Source organism: Prionailurus bengalensis, chromosome B4 (genome assembly GCF_016509475.1).
Source record: "Prionailurus bengalensis isolate Pbe53 chromosome B4, Fcat_Pben_1.1_paternal_pri, whole genome shotgun sequence".
Classification (NCBI taxonomy): domain Eukaryota; kingdom Metazoa; phylum Chordata; class Mammalia; order Carnivora; family Felidae; genus Prionailurus; species Prionailurus bengalensis.
In genome coordinates, this window is record NC_057358.1 from 123965067 (window position 1) to 123983412 (window position 18346).

The following is an 18346-nucleotide window of genomic DNA, read 5'->3' on the forward strand; positions in this document are numbered from 1 at the left end:
GACACAATGAAATAGTAGCTTGAAAAAAAAACCTGAAATATTAAAAATATATCTTCTTTGATTTTTTTTAATGTTTATTTTTGAGAGACAGAGCGAGTGGGGAGGGGCAGAGAAAGAGAGAGACACAAAATCTGAAGCAGGCTCCAGGCTCTGACCTGTCAGCACAGAGTCCAATGTAGGGCTCGAACCCACAAACTGCAAGATCGTGACCTGAGCCGAAGTCGGATGCTTAACTGACTGAGCCACCCAGGTGCCCCCAAAGTGCATCTTCTTATAAGTCAGTCTGAATTTACCAAAGAATTAGTTACAGTTGTGATCACTGATCCAGATTTTTGAGAAGCTATGGAGCATGCTCATTTTTCATGGTGTCTTCCCCTCTCCCAAAGAAATATTTGTAACCCACTTTTCTATGTTAAACATATACCATGGCTACCACATAAATAAGCACTTTCCAAAATTTGAGGACACGCAATTTGGAGAAGTTCACCTGCCACCTGGGTCTCATCTAGGCCGCGGGGAGCTAAGCAAATTAATGGCAAATTGGATGTTAGAGCCAAGTTTACTATGCTTTCACTAGCAAAGAGAAATGATTCCAACCAATCTTACTACCCAGAAACAACCTGCTTAAAAACAGAAAGGCTTGGTTTCATTAAAAACTTCAAGGGGGTGCCTGGGTGGCTCAGTTAGTTAAGCGGTTAAGCAACTGACTCTTGATTTCAGCTCAGGTCATGATCTCACGGTTCGTGAGTTCGAGCCCTGCATCAGGCTCTGTGCTGGCAGTGCAGAGCCTGCTTGGGATTCTCTCTCTCTCTCCCTTTCTCTCTTTCAAAATAAATAACTAAACTTAAAAAAAAAAAAGAACTTCAAGATACCTATCCTTGAAAGTTAAAAATAGAAGTATTTAAAATGTTCTGCTTGATGTTTTTTCTCGCAAGATGAATGGGACACATGGCTGGATGGCACACCTGCTTCAGAAACCCATGGAAGAGGAAGGAAAGTTCCTCCTTGCACTGAGCATGGCAAGGGCATTTTTGTGGGGAATGAGAGAGAAAGAGAACTGGGACAAATATTACCCCACATCCAAGATTTAGAGTATTAAACACAATGCTTAACGTGTACAAAACATTTTCATAAAAAACACTGAGTTTATCTTTTTTAAGTTTATTTATTTATTTTCAGAGACACAGAGACAGCGTGAACAGGGGAGGGGCAGAGAGAGGCAAGAGAGAATCCTGAGCACGCTCCATGCTGCCAGCACGGAGCCTGATGTGAGGCTCCAACTCATGAACCATGAGATCATGGCCTGAGCAGAAATCAAGAGTCGGATGCTTAACTGACTGAGCCACCCAGGTGCCCTAAGTTTATCTTTGTACAAAATACCCTTGTGAGATATGAAAGGATATGAAAATCCCTGTGATTTTCCCATATAATTTCTCATGTCAACTTTCCTGGGCGAAGGGATGCCCAGAGAGCTGGTTAGGTACTGTTTCCCAGTGTGCCTGTGAGGGGGTTTCTGGAAGAGACTAGCACTTGAATGAGTCCACTGAGTGAAGGAGATTGCCCTCACCACTGCAGACGGGCCTCATCCGATCTGTTGAGGGCCGGAATAGAAAAAAAAAAAAGGCAGAGGAAGGGCAAATCTTCCCCTCGGCTCCGGCTGGAACCTCTGTCTTCTCAGCACTTCTGGGTCTCAGACCTTTAGACTTAGACTAGAAATTATAGCAATGACTCCCCTGGTCCCCACTAGCACTACCACCAGCTTTCCCGCACCTCTAGCTTGCAGACGGCAAGATCCTGGGACCTCCCAATGTCCACAATCACGTGAGCCAAAACTGCACAATAAATCTTTTTCTAGATATCTATGTAGAGATACACACATAGAGAGATACATAGAGATAGAAAGAGATAGAAAACTACTCCTAGTGGTCCTGTTTCTCCAGAGAACCCTAATACAATCTCCATATGACAAATGAAATTGCTTAAAGTCAGAGGGGCCAGGTGGCTGGTCTCTGGCCAGCACGTGAGTAGAGAAGCAGGATTCAAACTTTCTGACTCGATTTCAGTGCTTCTCCACTTAACATGAGACGGGAGGAATGGCCTGACCACAGCATCATCTGTGCAAAGTTGAGCACAGTTCTCGTGGACAGACTTTCTGGTGGACATTTCTGTACTGCTCTTTTCTCCCATGACAGGCTACATTGTGCTGTGTGGACAAACGACCTCAAAATCTCAGTGGCTTAAAACAGCAAAGGTTCATCATGCCATCACAGATAATGATGGTCCTGGCTGAATCTCCAAATCCAGGTCCGCTCATGCCAGGACTGACAGACCAGCCGCCATCTTGAACATTGCCAGTAGCCACGTACAACTCGTTGGACAGAACGGGTCACAAGGTGCTCCCCAATAAAGGGACCAGAAAGTGCTTCCCATGGTGGGTGGAGGGGCTGGAAATATTGGCAATTAGCTGTCACAGCCACCACGGTGCTTATCATTGTGCCGGACGCTGTATTAAGCACCTTATGTTAGGTATACTTAGCATTTTTAATACCCTCGAGGTAAACACTACCATTATCCCCATTTTGCAGGGGAGAAACTGAGTCTTAGAAAGTTAAGCACCTTTCACAAGGCCAGGCCAGTTCTGTCAGATTGAAAGTCCTTGCTCTTAACAAGAAATCATTTATAGTAGATGCCATAGCGATTGCCAGTCGGAAAGAAGGTAGACTCTTTGCCAAACAGCATGCGGGCCTGGGAGTGAGGTAAAGACAGGGTGAAATGAGGCTGCTCCTCTACCATGACCACAGTGTCACCTGCAGGTAGCAGGTGAGCAGGTAGTGAGTAGCTCACACTTCCCTTCCTGTGCTCAGCCCTCCAGATCCTGATTCCACCACAGGCAAACACCAGAGGCTGAGGGTCAGTACTGGCTCCCAAAACAAGGGATATGGGAGCTTCTAGAAATGGCAGGCCCAAAAAGCCAACTGCCAGGAATAGCTGTGCATTCATTCAGCAAACATCTATTGAATGTAACTGGAGTGGGGCCCAGGGAACTCAGACCTGCTTGAAGGTGTTTGATGAAATGGAATAACACTTAGACTAACAGAATTCAAGATTACCAGCTGATTTGCATGGATCATTTTGGGAAGGACGGTAGGTAAAAGGCCACAGGGGAGACAGATGAGTAAAACAAAGGGAGAATTCAGAATGGCTAACATTTCTTAAGAATTCATTATGGGCCAGGCCTAGTCTAAGTGCTTGTAATTACATGAATTACACATTGAATGCTTGCTAGTCATAATGTTCTGAGCTTGGTACACTTATTATTTTACAAAAGAGGGATGTGGGTAGAGAGGGATCCGGTCTTCAGCTAGGAAGTGGAAAAGCCAAGGCTCACCCCGATCTAGCATCAGGGGCCACTTTTACCCATTATGCTAGGCTGGACCCTTCTACTCAACAATTAATCGCTGCAAAATGGGCTTCACAGACTTGGTTTTCGGAGCTTCTATGAAGTGAGGGGTTATACGAAGTAAAGGAAGGAGCTCTTTCCAGGAAGGGCTCCCTGAGACCCCGGGAAAGGGTGAGGTTTGGGGGAGGAGGTCGCATGGTTCAGGTCTCCCAGAAAACACCTTCTCTCCCTTTGGACACCAGCACCATCCCGACACCTCAAGGGCTGGCTGCCAGAGGGCAAAGAGACAGGGACCCCAGAATGAGGCTTGGTTTTCCTGGGGGGAGCCCTGCAGGGGCAGCTGGGAGGTACCCACGTCAGTAAGCACGAACCAGAAGAGCCTCTACGTGGTGGCCACAGCCAACAGACAGAGGAGCACAGGTAACACTGCTCAGGGTCTCCCGCAGGCACCTGGGGCAGGTGAGGACTTTCTAGGAGGCTGGTGGGAAACAGAACTGATACGACCTAACCTAGCCAGAGAACGTTCTGTGTACACAAGAAATAAATGGAATAACGTATATGAAGCGGCTGGCACAGTGAAAGCACTAAATAATAGTGGTGGTTATGATGGCCAGGGGCAACAAGATGTGACAATGCTCTGGCCGCACTAGAACAGCATTTCCCAGCTTTCTGGGTCTCCCCCCTAACCGCCCTTTCCCTTTTCAGCCCCACTGATATGCACGTATGCACACACACATGTACACGCATATGTTCACCCACATACAAAGAGTATATAAGACCAAACAATCCTCAGCTCTAGTAGCACAAAGGGAAAAGACGTTGCTGGACCACAACCCAGCGTACAAAGCCTGCCTCTAGACTGGCCAATTTTTGGTAGGAGTAACTTAAGTTACAAATTGAATACAATACTTACAAACTGAATACAATATGTAAACAGAGAATTAATTTCAAAGGAAAGAAGCATCCACATATACGTGTGGCTGAGAGACTAGTTTGCCTCAAAATAATTGATAAGACATTGGGACAAAATATATCAAAAGATAGCCCTTTACCAAAAAATATCATAGCAGACTCAAGTCCTACAGCCTTCGCTTTGGCATCTTTTTTCTCCTTGTAGGATATGCTTTACTTCCCATGCTCAAGCTACCTGGAAGTGAATTGTTGCAATTACAATTCCTGGCGCCTCTGGTAAAGATGTATTCACATCCTGGTTGTTGTTGTTGTCTTTGTTTTCCTGACAATAGTGAATATTGCCAGCAGTGCTTTCTTTAGGGGCTCACAGTGCAGAGAAGGGCTACAGCATATACCCAGAATTTTAACAGCCACACCATGGCCTTGTCCCTGCACCTCCAAGAGTGTTACTGTTCTACAGGAAAATGGAGAGACTAAGTGTGTTGCAAACCATCAGAGACCAAGTGAGCAGAAGAACTGACATCACACCTAAGAGCATCCTCACTCCCCACCCCCCTTCGCTACATTATGTAACTTAAGAGGTGGTGGGAATGACGACAATGTAGGAGGGAAACAATCTTTTTAAAAAGAAAGTGAAAGAGGACATAGTAAACCCGAAAGGAAATTTGCACAGAGCTTAGAATCTTTGCAGAGGCTGTGATGTAAGGTTTTTGAAGCCCACGAACCTGAAGTTCTCTGTGTGGCTAGAGGGCTCTGCTTCTAGGTCAAGAGTCTGTGATTGCCATCGTTTCTCAGATTCAGACCTCAATCCTTTCAGAAGGGGATAAGAATTTGATTTCAGGGGCGACAGCGTAGCTCAGTTGGTTAAGTATCCAGCTCTTGCTTTCGTCTCAAGTCATGATCTCATGGTTTGTGAGACTGAGCCCCACATTGGGCTCTGCATTGACAGCACAGAGGTTGTTTGGGACTCTCTCTCTCTCTCCGCCCCTCCCCACTTGCACAAGTGCACGCATGCTCTCTGTTTCTCTCAAAATAAACTTTAAAAAAAAAGAATTTGATTTCAGAATTAGGGCAGAAACTGCTAATGCCTATCCAATAACCATCTCCCTCATCTTTGTTAGTAACAGATGCCCACCTTAGTTTAGGGTAGCAACACACTCCATTGAAACCTCTCTTCCCCAACTTTTCTCATATCTAACTGTGGCCAAATGACGTTTTAGAGACAGAGTGGAAATGTTGGTGGAAACCTGGGAAAGCTCCTTAAAAGGAAATGCAAACCCTTCTTTTCATCCTTCCTATTGCCCGAAATGCAATGGCTGGAGCTCCAGCGGCCATGCTGCTTCTAGCAGTCATGCACGTGAGATGACCCTGAGAATCCAAGCTAATGTGTGGATCAGGGACATAGAAGGAAGAGGGTCCCAGATGACTTTGTGGAGCCAACAGGGCAGCCCTGAACTGCCTACTTTCAGAAAGTTCTCATGTGAGAGAATAAACCCTGGGATGTAAGCCATTGAAGTCAGGTCTCAGTTACTCACAACCAGGTACAAGTATTAATTTATATGACCATGTATACACATGTTTACAGATTCATTCCTACTTGAGAAATGCTAGCTGCAAGCTTTCCCTTGAATGCAAACTTCCCTTTTCCGAACTAGCAGGTACTTACACAGATTTAAGCCCTTACCAAGAAGCTTGTGCTCCACAGCACTCCGCAGGGACTGGTGCCTGAAGTACAGGAGGCCATTGGGCTTCTCCTGGACCCACTGTCTGCTGGCATTGCAGAAGGCAGCCCAGTGCAACATGGTCACTTTGTAGTGATCCCTGTAGCCCAGCATGTCCAAAAGCTGGAATATCTCATCCTCGGCCAATCCACAATGTGAGATGCTCAAAAAGCACAGAGTGTCAGCCACCCAGACATCCAGTGCTATACAGATAACACAATGACAGCAATGACAAAAAGAACCGTTCACATCTGCCAGGCATCATTCTAAAGGTCTAAATGCCGTGTATGACTATACAACTTGTTTCCTTTAATCATCCTATAGGCAGATACTATATAACTTCCCCTGTCTTACAAATAAGAAAAATAAAGCCCAGAGATGTTAAATAACTTAGCCAGTCACACAGGAGTAAGTGCAGAACTGGGATTTGAGCATAGACTGCCTGGCTTTGGAGCCCATACTTTCAGGCATTAAGTTATCATCCACTTTGTCCCAACTAATACGTCCATGTTAGCAATGGTTATAAGCTGGAAAGCTTGCCAATTATCATACTGCTGAGCAGTCTATTAATACTTTCAAATATCAAGTTTGCATCGATGGGTCTGAATGGTTTTTTGGTATGATTGCTATCTTGCCACAGACACCACTGGAGCCAGCTCTATGTTACTCACCTGACCCTTAGCTTTTTCAGCCAGAGCTGGATTCCCACTGGCTTTATGACCAGCTCTAAAGAGATCCTTAAGACCACTGAGAGAAAGGACAAAGTCTACCATTCTAAATGGACTTCTTGTGCCAGGACTGGGGAATGAACCTCAAACACCTGTAATCTTTATGCAGAGGGAGCTGCTCAGCCCCAGCTGTACAAGCTCCTTCTGAAGTTGACCCCAGGTTTACCAAGTTCTTCCTGTACCTGTGGCTGAGTGCCTTGGGCCTGAGGAGGGGTCAGTGGGCAGGAGGAGGAAAGTCAGCTGGAGAGAGGAGGGCCTGGGCTTTCCCGCACAGTCCCAGACAAGCAGGAATATCCCTGGGCACAGCCATGGGCCACCTTGCCTGCGTGACTCTTCTCAGGGCACAGAGACCTTTCTTTCACCTCCTTGCAGGTGAGGGAGAGCACACTAAATTTGAAATTCATTTTATTTGGAGAAATGAAAAGTCTAGAGCAAAAAAAAAAAAAAAGGGGGCAAGACAATATGTGGTCACACCAACCAATGTGTCTTTCATTGCAAGTATTTTCTGCTTCTTTCCCCACCCCCACATCCCCCTTCCTGCTCCATTCCAAATTCATCAAACTTAAGAGAAGGTTATTATGGTAGAAACTCAAGTTTCAAAAGCCTTTTGAAGCTCCTAGCAGAGATAATGGCTTTGAGAACAAACTTTGCTTCTCAAAAGACTGTGGAATATCAAAAGACAAAAATGCCTGACCAACTCATGGAATACGTCTTCTAACCACAAACAACAGACTCAGTTACAGGGTGAGCTAAAGAGGACTGAACCAAGCAAGGTGGAGGAGACAGTGGGAGAAGAGAGCAACAGAGTTGCTCAGGTGGGCCTGTGCTGTTCCCTGAACCCAAGCTGTGAGCAGGGACAGGGGACCTACTGGATGCACCTGGGGACCCAATAGTACAGACAGCCTGTGCTGTGCCTCCCATTGGGAGCCTACAAGGCCGGTGCCTGTAGATCTTCTGATGCCCCCAGAACCAGAGAGCAGAAACCACTATGGGGACAGCTACAGAGCCAGATCTCTGAAGGTGCAGTGAGCAACCAACATTCTCTGTCGGGAATGTTGAGTACCCACAAGACTATGGGCTCCAAGAGAGTGCAGATGTTAGTGGAGGAGAGGGGCCTCCTCACATTAGAGTGAAGGAAAATGGCAGCAGATGGCAGCACAGATCGAACAACCCAAGAACAGATAGGAACACAGCCATCCTAGAGGATGCCAGCATTGGAGGAAGTCAGTATCTGTGGACCATCTGGGGCCATGACCACCTCAGTGGAAGCCAGCAGGGACAGATGACAACCAAGGACATCCAGCACCAAGACCCTCAGATTTAAGCTCAACCCCAAAGAAACACACACAGGAAGGACACAAATCCTCTCTTGACTCAAACACCCTGAATTGTACCAAAAAAAAAAAAAAAAAGCTGAATTGATGGATTTAACCTAGATGAACTGAACTAGGTTTCTGCCATCACTTGAACTATAGGCTCAAAAGAGTTGAGTTATAGAAATAATAAAGGCCCATTTCTTAGATTCCTGAAAAATTGTCTAATATGGTTCCCTTTACAGTCAGCATAGAGCTCCCTAGACAGGGTTGTTGGATTTAGCAAATAAAAACACAGAGTAACTAGTTAAATTTTAATTTTAGATAAACAAAAAATTAATTTTGGGTATAAGTATGTCCCATGCAATAATCTGGGATATACTTGTAATGAAATTATTTATTTGTAATTCAACTAATTTTTAGTATAAGTGTGATCCATGCAATAATTGAGACATACTTTTACTAAAGGACTGTTCTTTGTCTGAAATTACAATTTAACTGGGCATCTTGTATTTTCTCTGACAACCCCATCCTTGGACCCTCCTCCTCTGGGTGGTCCACCATACATCTTTCTCCCTGTGGACTCTAGCAGGTTGTCAATACTGGCCAAGGCCTACGTTCTCCTAAAGCCACCGTGTCTGAATTTGCCTTTTTTGGTGTAAAAGTCCAGCTATAGTCCTCAATCCAGCGTTTCAGAATCAATTCCCAGAGCTCCTGAACAGACACCACCTCCAAGTAATCCTTCAGACACTGATACTCATCTCGGTAGATTCTACATTCTCTGAGTTCATTCGCTAGGATCGTGAGTTTTAAAGGATTCGGGTTTGTTTTTTTCCTCAAAGTGGATTGGCTCTGTTGGAGGGGGTCTTTGTTGGGAATGGAGAGATGCTGTCTAAAGATGTTTAGTTTCACTTCTTTGTCTCCTATGCTAATGAAGTCCACCGTCCTCACATCTGAGCGAGCACATAGCAACTTGTAGGACAGGCTGGAGGAGACAGAGCTCATGATGAATTTGCAATGAGGAGGCAGCGAGCATGGCAGCCAAGAAAAATCTTTTGCCTGGTGGAGAAAGTCAAAGATATTTGAAAACTTTAAAGACTTTAAAACTACTTTACTGATGGTTTTTAAACTTAGAGCAGCTAGAATATAGTGAGTAGGTAGAGGGTTAAGGGCTGGGGTGAAGGTTATTAGCGATAAGGTGGATAGTAAGCAATATGGTGATGATACCAATTCACTCTCTACAGAACTATATTCACTGACTTACCCATCTGTTATGAATTTGATAGTACAAAGGTGGCCTCTAAAAAGAGGTTTGTACGGGGCACCTGGGTGGCTCAGTCACTTAAGTGACTCTTGACTTCAGCTCAGATTACGAACTCACGGCTCATGGGATTGAATCCCACATCGGGCTCTGTGCTGACAGTGCGGAGCCTGCTTGGGATTTTCTCTCTCTCTCTCTCTCTCTCTCTCTCTCTCTCTCTCTCTCTCTGCCTCTCCCTGCTCTCTCTCTCTCAAAATAAATAGATAAACAGTTAAAATAAAAAATAAAAAAAACGTTCCTACAAGCAAGTAATCTGACAAATCTTAGGCTTCTAAAGAATGACCTATAGTGACGATCAAGGGAAATCTAAGAGTGCAAACTGAACCATTCAATTGAAAAACAGAACATTGTTTTATGATGAAGAATCTTGCTTTGTACAGCAATACTATCATAAATTAAATGGCTTTATTTGGGGATAAGATAAACACCTAATCAGATCTTTCTAGATTCCTTTAGCAGCCTTTCCTACCCCTCTTTGACTAATAATCACAAATATAATAATAATAATAATAATAATAATAACAACAGTAACTACCAAACAGTGAGTGCTTACTCTGAGCCAGGCACTGAGTTGAATGTGTCTTCAGGTACTGTTAGGGATTTTTATTTTTATTTTTTTATTTTTTGATACTGTGACATTTCTCTGGGGCCTTAGAGATTCAGGAGAGACTATTTTTCCTAAGGCAAGCTAAGTCCCGGGGGTGGTGGGCAGCTTGCCTGGAACGTGCCTGTCATGTGCAGACCCACAGATCCAAGAACACACCCCCATCTACCTTCTTATCTGACTCGCATTCACCAAGCCAATATTTCCCTGCCCCACATCATCATCCTGGGGCTAGGACCAGACAACTAGGGACAACGATGCCACAAAGCCTGCTGAAATTACACAAACTAGCCAATCCTGAATGGCTTCCTCTACCTTTCCCATGGGAACCCCAATGAAGGCTTTGGCCTTGGCCTTCTCCTGGCTCCAGTCTTCTGCCTCCTGACGACCCTGATACTTCCCCTGGGGCCCCGAGTGGCATGGCGCATCTCCTTCTCTCAGGAAATGTAAGTAATCACTTCCTTCAATGCCATTGGCATCTCCGTGCCATCACTCGGTCATCTTCCTATATATCAAAGCCCAGCACTTGTCACAGTTTGCAATCTTGTCCTTATTTGTGTAATAGCATCATTAACATCAGCCATCCCCTGTTAGAACGAAAGCTCCGTTTCTCTGCAGGGACCATGTCTGATTCTGGTTGTAGTGCTTTTGCTATAGTGAGTGGTCAAGAACTATTTGCTGAATGTGTGGTGGTTGCCATGCATTAAATTAAAAAGATTATAAAACAATATGGTGTGTAATTTCATTTACGTAAGCGTCAAGGAGTGTACATAGACATCCATAGAAGGAAGGCTATACTCCAAAACGTTGAAGAGCGGTGAGACTGTGAGTATACCTAATTTTGTTTTCTTTTTCTTCATCATATTTTCTATCAGAAACATATATTACTTACCTAATTTATAATTACATGTGTTTTTAAGTTTTAGAGAAAATTCTTCACAAGGTTCTACTGATCCAATATCAGGTCAAACAGAAGAAAAACTAAGGAGGGGCACCTGGGTGGCTCAGTCAGTTAAGCGTCCAACTTCGGCTCAGGTCATGATCTCATGGTTCATGAGTTTGAGCCCCGCGTTGGGCTCTGTGCTGACAGCTCAGAGCCTGGAGCTTGCTTCGGATTCTCCCACTCCCTCTGTCCTTCCCCCATTCACACTCTGTCTCCCTCTCCTTCAAAAATAATCGTTAAAAAAAAAAGATAAGAAAAACTAAGGAGAGCAACCAATCGATGGGATCTGGTATGTGCATAATCAGTATAGATGAGGCAGGTCATAATATACAACATAAAGAAAATACTAGGAGTCCAATAAATTCCTGATCAATGTATAAAATGGGGGGCGGGGGGCGGGGGGCGGTGCAGAATCAGGCAGAAGTAAAGGTCACAGTTTCCAGAACCAGACTGTCCATGTCTGAATTCTGAGTCTAACACAAGCCACCTAACACCTCCATGCTCAGTCCCCTCTGTATAAACAGGATGATCACAGTGTCTCTTTCATAGGGTTCTTCTGAGAATTAAATGCGTTAATATTTATAAAGTGCCTAGAAAGGTGCCTGACCCGTTGTAAGTGTCACAGAAGTATTTGTTCAATAAAACATATAGTAGTAGCTATAAGCGATGCTGGCTATAGCTATAGATATGCAATGCAATGGAAAGGTGTTACAGGGACGTCTGGGAGGCTCAGTCAGTTGGACATCTGACTTCGGCTCAAGTCATGATCTCGTGGTCATGAGTTCAAGCCCTGTGTCAGGCTCTGCACGGACAGCTCAGAGCCTGGAGCCTGCTTTCCTCTCTCTCTCTCTGCGCCCCTCCTCCGTGCTCATTCTCTCACTCACTCTCTCTCTTTCTCTCTCTCAAAAATAAACATTGAAAAAATTAAATAAAAAGAAAGATGTTACATACCTTCTAAATTATGGAGTTTTCTTTTTATAAAACAGTAATAAAATAGGTATTATTTTAAAAAGAGATTACCTTCTGTCCTAAAATCCCATAAATGCCAATCAATTCTTCAATTCCATCTAGGACAAGTATACATGGCTTTAAATTGATGGAAGCAATGAAAACTTCCACCAGAAGTGAAAAAACCAAGACATTTGAGCCTTCGTTAAGAACATCAGTTTCAAGCTGAGCACCTAGAGCATAGGAATTTGTTCAAATTAGGCAAAAATGTTTCCATCATTGCTAGAATATGTTAATGGGATGGGGAGGCGGAAGGGGTTGGGAACAATGAGTGCTATTCACAGCTGTACAGCTGACACATATAGGTATATGTGTGATTAGCAGCCTAAAAATACTCAACCCAAAAGGGATAATGATATTTACCACCAGATGTCTCCTATACATTTTCAGGATTTTATATAAAAAATATTTTGTATGATCCAAAGCATTACTCTCATCTTCCAAAATGCAAAAATAGTTCATGTTACAAAGAGCTGGATGGGAAGAAAGAGAAGCCAGTCTATGCAGTCTGCGAAGTTTATGCAGCTCTGTAACATCAGGTGGCTGTTTAGGGGCCACGGCTACCACCTGGGTGGTCCAGCAGGGGCACACGCATCATCCCCCACCACTGCCTGGTCTCTTCAGTTCTCGCCCACATCAAATCTGACATAACCAATCCTAAATTACTCTATCTGCAATATTGGACCCCAGACCTTCGAATCTGTAAATTACCAGGGAAAATCAGGCTATAAACCAGCAAAGGGCAAAGGATGTAATTTGAGAGTACTAACTTGCAAACTCTGATTGCGTGACATAGCAGAGAGCAACCCAAAATTGTAATCAACTGCTTAATACTTTAAGAGCATTTTACTACATACAACTTTGGTCTTGCTTTTATTTTTCAAAGGCCATGTTTCCCATAGAAATTTAGGCACATTAGAATCTAGAAAATCAAGTTATGCAAAGAAGCTTTTAATGGATTTACATCTCTCAGGTGCATTAAGATTCTGTTAGAAGCATATTGAATAACTATGTTTAACAATACTTATTGGTTGCCTGTTACGTGTTAAGGTTCTGTGCTCAATGCTAAAAGGAGATAAAAATGATCTATAAATAAAGCCAAGCAGCTGAGGGAAGTGAAAATGGGTTCAGTACACACACAAAAAAACACATTCCAAGGCAGAATATGAGTCTGAAGAGTACTGGAGTGTGATGCAGAACCATCACAATGAAGACAAGCTTCATGCAGAAGACATGTGAGACGAGCTTCGGGGAATGCACAGGTAGAGATGAGGGCAAAGGGATATCAAGCAAGACAAAGCAAAGGTAAAGGTCTGGAGGTAGGAAAACACATGAGCATTCAAAAAAACAGGAAGCTGATTAGAGCAGTGGAACTCAACAGGGGTGCTCTAGAACACAGGACAGTCACACACAATGCAGCTGTGTCCTGGGGTCTACCTGCTTTCACATGTTCTGCCAGTCACTTGGGGAGGGGGGAGGGGGTAACCTTACTAATGACCTCACCTAGAAACCAACTCCATTTTCATGTAAATGCAAAGTAATTTTTGCACAGATTCAAAACACATTGAATTTCCTAGGAATACAACTACCATAGAAAGTGATGGAAGATTATATGTTGTTTCGTCTGAAATGATACCAAGATTTCAGAAAATCACGACCCTGATGGGAACACTGCTCATGATGTTGGAGCCTTGACTACAACATATCCATGGATGTCTGCACTAGCAGCTTTCGAAAGCATGGTCATTTTCCATGACCTGCCTACTCCACTGTGGCTTCTACTGGAATCATGTCTGAGCATTTACATTTGGGATGCATATTATTTTGCAATAAATTACTTTACCTTTCTCTTTTACATTATACTAGGGGGTTACATTGGTTTTTTTTTATTGAGGTATAAATCACAAATGATACTACATTAGTTTCAGGCGTACAACATAATGATTCAATATTTGTATACACAAAATGATCACCACTGTAAGTCTAGTTACCATCTATCACTGCACGGATACAAAAACACTTTTTTTCTTGTGACCAGAACTTTTAAGATGTGCTCTGACGGGGGTGCCTAAGTGGCTCAGTTGGTTAAACTTCCAACTTCGGCTCTGGTCATGATCTGGTGGTTTGTGAGTTCTAGCTCTACAGGGGGCTCTGTACTGACAGTGTGGAACCTGCTTTGCATTCTGTCTCCCTCGCTTTCTGCCCCTCCCCCACTTGCATGCACTCTCTCTCACTCTCTCTCTCTCAAAAATAAACCTTCAAAAAAACATGTAATTTTAGCCACTTTCAAAATATGCAAAACAGTATTATTAACTTAGTCACCATGCTATATACACGGCAGCCCCAGGACTTACTTATTTTATAAATGGATATATTGATTTTTAAAGATATTTCAGTATCAGAAAATGACTATAAAATCAATGACTTGAAGATTGTATATGAATGCAAGACATAAAGGAGAAGAAGAATCAAAACAAGATAGTCTGAGCTTGGATCACACAATTAAAAGTATTTTTCAAGAACAGGAAGAGAACAATCTTGGTGCTTCATCCTTGGAGGGTTTTATCCGCAACCCCCCCCCCCAAATCTTTAAAGTATTGAGATTTCAGACCTTGACTAAGTGAATTTTAGAGAAGGAGGGGTTCTGGAGATCATGTTGTCTAGTCCAAACCCTCATCTTGTAAGTGAGGAAACAGGCCCAGCAAGGTGAAAAGGCTTGAACACAGGTCATCAGGAGCTTTACAAACACGGATTTTGCTAATAGTTTTCCTGCCAGCAACGCATCCTCACTCAACGGTTGCTCCATCTGCGTTTCCAAGCCGCACAGGTCACCGCTGGTGGATTCCGTTCACCAGCAGCCACATGCGGGAGGCAGGGACTGTTTACCTTTTGCGTGAAGCTGGTACAGAGGCTATGTGACAAAACGGAGGTGAATGAACCTCAGAAAATACACGCAGCCTGACAATCATAAAACATAATATCACTCGGGGCGCCTGGGTGGCGCAGTCGGTTAAGCGTCCGACTTCAGCCAGGTCATGATCTCGCGGTCCGTGAGTTCGAGCCCCGCGTCAGGCTCTGGGCTGATGACTCAGAGCCTGGAGCCTGTTTCTGATTCTGTGTCTCCCTCTCTCTCTGCCCCTCCCCCGTTCATGCTCTGTCTCTCTCTGTCCCAAAAATAAATAAACTTTGAAAAAAAAAAAAAACAAAACAAAAAACAAAAAACATAATATCACTCATAATAATCAGCAGAAAAATAATCCCAGGCAAAAAAAAAAAAAAAGGAAAAAAAACCTCAAGGAAGATACAGATCTATATCTAAGTATGCAAAGGAAAGCATCGTTTCAGTGTTTTTAAAATCCTATTTGGGGTGATTAGAATTATTTTTCCTCAAAATAATATTGAAGATAGGCAGAATTACTAGTATTGGAAAATGATCCTAAACCTATCTCTTTATTCTGTTAGAACCAAACTGTCTCTCCTGGATGACAATGGCCTATTGTCTAATTTAAATTTTTTTAATGTTTTATTTATTTATTTAAAAAAAATTTTTTTTTTAACATTTATTTATTTTTGAGACAGAGAGAGAGACAGAGCATGAACAGGGGAGGGGCAGAGAGAGAGGGAGACACAGAATCTGAAACAGGCTCCAGGCTCTGAGCTGTCAGCACAGAGCCCGATGCGGGGCTCGAATTCACGGACCGTGAGATTGTGACCTGAGCCAAAGTCAGACGCTTAACTGACCAAGCCACCCAGGCGCCCCTTTTTATTTATTTTTGAGACAGACAGAGACAGAGTATGAGAGGGAGATGGGCAGAGAGAGACAGAGACATAGAATCTGAAGCAGACTCCAGGCTCTGAGCTGTCATAGAGCCCGATGCAGGGCTCGAACTCATGAACCACAAGATCATGACTTGAGCCGAAGTCAGTTGTTTAATCGACTGGGCCACCCAGGCACCACCTTTTTCTTTTTTTTTTCAATGTTTTATTTATTTTTGAGAGAGCCTATTGCCTAATTTAAATAGTAACAACTCAAGTTTTTATTTTATTTTTTAACGTTTATTTATTTTTGAGACAGAGAGAGACAGAGCATGAACGGGGGAGGGTCAGAGAGAGGGAGACACAGAATCTGAAACAGGCTCCGGGCTCTGAGCTGTCAGCACAGAGCCGGACGCGGGGCTCGAACTCACAGACCGCGAGATCACGACCTGAGCCGAAGTCAGACACTTAACTGATTGAGCCACCCAGGCGCCCCAACAGTTCAAGTTTTTAAACACCCAGTCACAAAAGGTAAATTCATGGGGAGAGAAAAACAGTCAATTGGTACAATTTCAAAATACTTTGTAACAAAATGACAGAGATTAACTGATTTTTTCACTTTTTGGCAGTGTTATCTCTTATCATTCAATAAAGACTTATTGAGAACCTTCTGTGTTGGTCAGGCTCTGCGTCAGGCATTGAATGTGAGAATGGCCAATAAAACAGACATGGTTTCCTGCACTCCCAGGACTATAACGGGATACAGTAAAACATACAATGTCAGGACCACGTGTAAGTAGTGGCTGACCAGGATGGCAAGCTCACAGTGTTTGCAGGGACACACCCACATAAACTAGAGTACAACGGGATTGGGGCTACCCTTGCCACTTGCTCAAAGTTGGAGATGAAGGAGAGAGGCAGCCATCAGGCCCTCTTATTGAGAGAGTGCTCTTCTTTTTTTTTTTTTTTTTTAAAGATTTTGCTTTTAAGTAATCTCTACACCCAATGTGGGGCTCGAACCCACAACCTCGAGATTGGGAGTCTCATGCTCTACCAGCTGAGATAGCCAGGTGCCCCCGGAGGGTACTTTTTAAATAGAGCCTTGTGATGCCTGAGTGGCTCAAGTTGGTTAAGCAACGGATTTTGGCTCAGGTCATGATCTCACAGTTTATGAGTTCAAGCCCCACACCGGGTTCTCTGCTGTCAGGGCAGAGCCTGCTTCAGATCCTTTGGGTCCCTCTCTCTCTGCCCCACCCCAGTTCACTCTCTCAAAAATAAATAAACATTAAAAAAAAAAGTTTAAATGGGCTTTAAGGGACGGGAGGATTTCACCGACCTGAGAAGAGGAGGGGCATTCCAGTAGACGGGAGTGGAAGTGGACAGACAAGGAGAGACGGAAATGACCGGCTGCTCCAGGGAGACCACACCTGTGGCACCAAGAGCAAGAGCCCCTGGAGAAGTCACCCAGGCCCAGGCACAAGGCTTGGCGAACCCTGCCAAGGAGTCCTGCTGGTATTGAGGGCAGACTCCCCGGTAAGTGATGCGAGGAGAGGGCCCTGAGGAGCAAAATGTCCCTGTTTGTTCAAGGAGGCAAGACCGGGCAGTAATGAGGACAAGGGGCTCTGAGCTCAGCAAAGACCTGAGTCTGAACCCTTGTTCTGCCCACACACAGCTGTGTGAGCCAGCCTTTGTGAGTCCCGCTCTTTATCTGGAACGAGAATGCTGGATGCTAGGAGCATTAACTAAGATGCTGAGAAAGCCCTTAGCACAGAACCGGGCACTCAGAACGCCAATTCAGTAAATGGAACTCATTGTTATTCGGGCCGCCACCAGGAGAGGGGGGTGACAGGGGGAAGAAACAGGGAAATAAGAAAATCAGTGGCTCTCCTCGACCTTCCACGAGGCATGTCACATTAGGAACATCAGTGGCCTGCAAGGCAGGCGAGGGGCACGGGCTGGGGGAGAGCTGGCTCCGAGCAGTTCTGTCTGCAAGCTCCCTCTATCTAGGCAAGCAGGGGTGAGGACAGAGGAGCAGAAATGTGAGCTTCACACAGGGGCCTTTTGTCGGCCCACTGGGGAGGGCCGGGCGCCTGCAGGAGCTGGAGCTGCTCACGGCTGAGGCCACCACAGGGAGACGCCGCGTTCTCAGTGGCAGCTCTTCCTCTTCTGCTCACACCCACCTCACCCGGGTGAAACCCAGCTTCCTGGCTCAGGCGGCCAAGCTGAGCGCGAGCACACGCTAGGCGGTACACGGTGCTCCCCCTCAAGTTCCTCCCCCCACCCCCGCTGCGGCTACAAACTCTCCTGCATTGTGCTACCTCCTCCCTTAGTCTAATGAATAAGTTTCTTGTTTCCCTTAGCAGCCCCCACCGCGCTCCCTGCCTCTTTCTCTAGCTCAGTGAGGAATCACCATCATCATCATCGCTGCAACAATGATAATACTAACGACAACTGAGTGCCCGGTACTCTTCTAAATTCTCTACCTGTAATCCCCTGGGTAGGTACTGTGAATCCCACCCCCCATTTCACAGATGAGAAACGGGGGCCCACACTGCGTAAGTAAACTGCCCAAGAGCACACGGCTAGTAAGCAGCAGAGCCACGATGGAAAATGCAGGCGGGCCAAGTCCAGAGCCACAGC

The 18346-nt window shown here is 44.7% G+C and overlaps 1 long non-coding RNA gene and 1 other non-coding gene across 2 annotated transcripts in view; both read right to left on the reverse strand.

Moving 5' to 3' along the window:
* LOC122472614 overlaps positions 1-18346 on the reverse strand; it is a 57586-nt gene that overhangs the window by 31686 nt on the left and 7554 nt on the right. The gene's annotated exons all lie outside the window — the stretch shown is intronic.
* On the reverse strand, positions 16706-16778 carry TRNAG-CCC. Its single transcript has one exon. It is a non-coding gene; the product is annotated as a tRNA-Gly (tRNA).